At 37.6% G+C, this 4,937-nt stretch overlaps 1 pseudogene; it reads right to left on the reverse strand.

The window, feature by feature from the left end:
• Window positions 1-271: 271 nt before the first annotated feature.
• Window positions 272-1,667, reverse strand: LOC100019602 (V-type proton ATPase subunit D-like; annotated as a pseudogene).
• Window positions 1,668-4,937: the final 3,270 nt, after the last annotated feature.

The following is a 4,937-nucleotide window of genomic DNA, read 5'->3' on the forward strand; positions in this document are numbered from 1 at the left end:
CATTGCCCAACCCTTTCCACTCATCTTTCTTGGAACCAATACATACTATTGATTCTAATGCAGAAGGTAAAGATTAAAAAAGAAACAGTTGAGGTGTCAAATATTTTTGTAAGAAAAGGTTTGAAATTGGAGATCATACATATATCTAGAAATCTAAACTGGTATAAAAATAAGTCATCAATAAAATTTTTTAAGAAGTAGGCTTTGGATGACATTATTATTTTATGTTCCAAGTGAATCAAATCAGAATAACTGCAAATAAAGCAAGTCATTTTAAAATTCTTTTACTCTGCTTACATACTATAGTTACACAGGAATTGGCAGAATTTCTTCCATAATGGAGGGGGAAAGTCTTCTTCCACAGGACTGAGACCAGCCATGCAAGGGAAAAAAAAGACATGAAACAATTTACCCAAGGCTAGATTGAAGCACCATGGTGACAAAAGCAAAAGTTGAAAGTGGGTCAAAGCAATGACTATGTATATAGAAGTTAGGTTATTAGATCAGTGTGAATCATTGCTGTTTTCAAAGGGATATTTTTTCAAATACTAGAGTATAGAACACCAAAACTGAGTACATACACAAACCAATGAAATGAGGAAATATCAATAGGTTATAGTTCTACAGGTTCCTGGACTGGTCAATTACCACCAAAATAGAGACAGATCCTACAAATGACATAATCACTATCCCTCCAAATAATCCCAATAACTAATATCCACTAGTAGAACTTTTGGGCTATAACAAATCACCCATTACACACAGAACTTGGATACCATGTATTATAAGAAAAGCACAAGACCAAGGTCTCAAAGATGATAGAATGGAAAGGGCTATTCAAATAGAAGATCTTCGTCCTTTTCTATTGCCAGCAGATTAGCAGGCTCTGGCAATTCTCCAGATGCTTTCAGGCAGGATATCTCCTTCTCTAATTTTTCTTTGACACTCTTCTTCTTCTCCTGTATTTTCTTTAACCTATAAAACTCTTCATGTTCTCGCTCATCCAGTTCTGTGACAATGTAATTAAGTGTATGCTCAATCCGGGGAATGATCACATGCTCAATGGCATTCACCTGTCTGTTTGTTATTTTAATGGCCTCATCCAGCGTAATAAATGAAGTCTGGAGTGATGCTAGTTCCACTAGCAGCTCTACTGCTTTGCCATAGTTCTTCAGTCTGGTCACTTGTTCCCCACCTCTGGCCAAACCAGTCAATTCATAACTGTCAGTTTCTTCATGGTAATAAATACTGGCAAGGTAACACCTGCTACATTATCTTTGTTCTAATCTTCACTTGAGCTTTGTTCACATTCTGAATAACAGTGGCACTAAAGTCGCCAGCTGTGAATTTGGCTTCAGCAAGTGAGAAAGCAGCTTCTCGCATCACTTCACCCATTAGCACTTTGGTCTGAATGACCTTCTTTAAGATCTGCCGAAATCAAAGAGTCATGGCATCAGACTTTTTCTTTAGGAGGTTCCGACCTGTTTGTGCACCTTTTAATTGAGCCTTCATAATGATCTGTGCCATTCAAGAAGGGAAGATATCAATGCGGTCTTTGGTAGACATCCTGGTGGTTGTTGTCTGGTGGTGACAGATTAGTACCCAGGCCTATTACTTCTGGCTTCTAAGTCACCAGTCACTGTGGCTAGCCTCCCTCACCTTCTTATGCAGTCCTATTCATGATTTAAAACATAGGAGAAGACCCAAGATTTAAGGAAAGAAATAGTTATGGTCAGGTAGTTAAGAGCTAAAGTAAAAGGGGTTGAAGATAACAGTAAAGGAAAGGCTGTGGGCACAGGGTCTTAGGGCCATGTCCTCAGTGAATGCCTGGGTCCTAGGTAGCTGGGAATCTGCTTGGAGATGTGAAGGATGTCTAGCGACTGCTTCCCCTAATGGACAGACAGGTCACAAGGGGAGAGTCAGCCCCTAAGATAGAAGTGTATAAAAGGACTGGGGGGGATAGAGACAAAAAAAATTAGTACAATAGCAATTGGCATTACACATTTGCATTTGGGTATCTTAGCCAACAGACTTCTTCAGAAACCATCTTCTGACAGGAATAGATGCCTTTAGGAAATCGGATTCCTGAATTGTTTGCAGAGTTGGTATATGATGTTTCTGTTAAAGAATATCCTTTTGCAAAGTACACATTAACTATAACATCTATAAACACTTGAGTAACAATATTTTACAGATGAATTTCTTTTACCCCTGATTCTGGGGGAAATTCAGGAAAGCTTTGAGCTATTCCAAGCTCAAGATCCAAATTTCAATTAAGGCTGCAAATACAAGCCATCAATTAATAAACTTCACCTACTTCTCAAAGTATGTTCCCTAACAATTTGAGAATGTTCAATCATTAACCTAATAGGTTGTTTGGGGAAGTGGAAACTTTAATTTTCCAATTTGTATTATGTGCTGATTATGGGAATGTCACGAAGGAAGAAGGCCCAGAAAGGAAAATATCTCCTCATGTCACAAAGGACACAGTGAGTGACTTCATGTACCAAGCAAGGCTGTCACTGCCATTATTGTTTCACTCAAGGATCAACAGCCTAGATGGTCAGGAAAATTCAGTCCAAAGTGAGCCTTGGGCTGCCTTCTCTATAATCATCCTAGGACTTTCCCTCTCCTTAGAGTACTTGCCATTGGATCCCAGAAGCCTTTTTTTTCCTTAAAGGACAAGTCTCATCCATTACAGCTCAGAGAAATTCTGCTTATCAGCAGACCAGAAACAAATTTCCATACCCTCAAACAAGCTTTTCTGACCATTTGCCCTCTCTAAGGATTCCTTAGAGCCTATGAGTCTACATTATAGTGGTCATTCTTACATATTTTGGCAATAATTAATTTGTCACAATTTAGTCATAAAACCTGAACAGGAATGTTGAATTCATTAGCTCTACAGTAAATACAAATCAAGGCTAGATCAAATCCTGACCTTAGGCCATCTGAAGGAACTAAGACAAGATCAGTCAGGAATCTCTCTAAGGAATTTTCAGAGAAATTCCAGAATTATTTGTGATTTTCCAAAACTACATACATCAATTCTAGAAATTATCTGTAAGTTAAAGATCCAATTATGAGGACAGAACATCTATCTGTTCTCTTTCACCTTCTGTGTGTGTGTGTGTGTGTCTTTCTCTTTTCCTTCAAAACCCTCTGCTTAAAAAGCAGAACACAACTTCCATTCTTCCTTCACAAATCTACATACTCAAGTTTTATGGACTTTAGATCAAAGTCCCTCTTTCTTCTGAATTCAAACCCAACATACCTCTTCACCTTCTCTGACTTGCTTTTACCATCATAAGTCAAACAAACATTCTATTGATATCACTTCAATTGCTAATTGGTAACCCATAAGAATTCTGATTCAAAGGATCATTGAAATACTATATCTTTAGCATAGTACTCATCAGTTATGAGTTTCAGTTCATAGTACAAATTGGTAAACTGAGGTAACCACCGAGTATTGAACAAAATATATGGTAGAGTCAAGTTTACAATGAGCTTTTGTTTACATCCAAACAATATTTAAAATACATATTTCAATAGCAACTCACATAACATTTCCAAAAATTTCATAAAGCATTTAGTATTACAGGATCTATTTTAAATTTAGAGATTTGAAAACTTTTAAGGACTGTAAACCTTAAAGCAAGCCTTTTGACAAGCAGGCTGATTATTTTCAAGACCAAGAAGTTAAATGTAATAATAAAGTTTGTCCAACTTTAACACACTGGGATGAAAACCATTGAGAAGAAAACCATTTGGTAATTTTAAACAAAAACCCATTTTTGGTAAATTTAAACACTGCTAAAACCTGTTTTACAAAACTGATCTGTGACTTTTCTATACAAACTGAAATTTCACTGTCCAACAAAATTAAAATTAGGATGTTATTTTTTTAAACCCATATAAATACATGATCATAATTTTGAAATAAAATACCAATAAATACCTCTAATAGACTTAAGCATTACTTCCTTTTGGCTAGCAGACAGGGAAAGGAGAGTTATCCGGTCTTCTTATCTCTCCCTATTTACCTCAAAACAGAAGATAATAGGTTGTTCTACAAGTTGAAAAAAACCTTAGTTTTAAAAGTGTAAGACATTTTAAAATCCCCCAAATAGGGGTGTCTCACCAGTTGTCTCTCTGTTCAGAATCAAACCCTTCTTCCTCTCTGCAGTAGAGGAGGAAGGCAGACCTGATTAGTGAACTGATGAGCTTCCCGGTTTCCTTCCCCCCATCTTCACCTGGGTTTCTTGGCAGACCCTTGCCTTGAAATCCAAGTAAAGAGTAGAGTTTTGGAGAACTGGGATCCTGGTGAGAGAATAAAGCTAAAAAGTATGGAGCTTCTGTCCTTACAATATGTCCAATTGCCACCTGGTGTTAGAATTTAGGGTAACAAAAAGCCAATTTCCTCATCTTTTTTTTTATGTTGCTCAGCTATTTAACATGAGAGAAAACAAACAAACAAAAAAATCCAACTGAATTTTCTCTCAGGCTGCTTAGACTTAATCTCTTCCCAACAGGAGAAGCCTGCAAGCATGCTTCTCTCTTTGTCTTAATTGGGTTGGCTAGTCCCTATCTGGCTTGACCTCAGGCTGAAAAAAATTTCAATTTTAGGGTGCCATGGATAGGCCATGTATCATCGCCAGTCAACATTACAAAAAGAAATTGGTTGCTTTTTTCTTTAAGCTGTTTAGTGCCAATTTTTGCCAATTTTTAAGTATACACCCCAAAGGGGAATCTCGGGGTTCTCTCTGTCTCTGTCCCATTTAGATGCGGAATGGCCAATTCCACACCAGAGGGTCAACAACTGTGCATCCACAAAGGTTGCCAGACCAAGAGCACTCAGTTGAACACTGAGGCGGCAAGACTCCACATACACCAGAACGTCTTCCAGTATAAGGGGGAGCCTAAAGATAGACCCC

The sequence above is a fragment of the Monodelphis domestica genome, chromosome 3 (genome assembly GCF_027887165.1).
Source record: "Monodelphis domestica isolate mMonDom1 chromosome 3, mMonDom1.pri, whole genome shotgun sequence".
NCBI lineage: Eukaryota > Metazoa > Chordata > Mammalia > Didelphimorphia > Didelphidae > Monodelphis > Monodelphis domestica.